The following is an 802-nucleotide window of genomic DNA, read 5'->3' on the forward strand; positions in this document are numbered from 1 at the left end:
GGGCGGACCTGAAGTCGTCCCTCGTTCCTGAACCACTGTTCTGATGTGCGACATCCATCAGCCATCAGCCTTCCATTCTATTAGGATTGAGATCCCCCCGCCGCCACCCCGCAACCCCAGGAGGAAGAGGAAGAGGAGGGAGCGACTTGCAAGGGGCCGGCGCCCAGAACCCAGTGCAGCACCCGGGGTCTGCTCCGCCTTCCTCGTGGCACCTGAACGCTCATCCCACCACCTCCTGTCCCCACGCCCCCTCCCGGGTTCCCGCACAGACTGCGCGTCCCTCCCCGCCCAATGTCAAGGTCGCTTTCTAGCCTTATGACTGCCGTCTGACGATGAATCCGGCCCCGCGACACATTAGCAAAGGGGCAAGTGATTGCTGCTTCGGTTTCTCATTTAAAAAAGCTCAGTTTTCAGTGTCGTTGATGGAATTTCCTCAGTGATCCGCACACGTCCCCAAACGACGTAGTTCCTCAGTTCGATCTTTCACAAAAGGTAATTTCCAGTCATTTTGTTTTCCATGATGTCAGGCCCTAAAAGGATTAACCTCTCCCCGCGAGCCAGCAAGGCACAGGTGGTCGCACTGTCCGCACCAGCGGCAGCGGCGCCTCGGCGACTGGGACCAGCGCTGGGCGCCGTCTTCACTGCGCTTCCTCTAAAGCCACCTCTTTGTTAACTGTCCCTTTCCCCAGCCACGCACCGATGTGTCCGGCTTGTAAGAAATAGAGTCCGGGGACTCTGGGCGCACCGCCCGCGGTCACGAACGGCTCCGCACCCCGACCGCGGCGCGGTTAACCGGGCGTGG

This window comes from Pteropus alecto, unplaced genomic scaffold, assembly GCF_000325575.1.
Source record: "Pteropus alecto unplaced genomic scaffold, ASM32557v1 scaffold87, whole genome shotgun sequence".
NCBI classification, from domain to species: domain Eukaryota; kingdom Metazoa; phylum Chordata; class Mammalia; order Chiroptera; family Pteropodidae; genus Pteropus; species Pteropus alecto.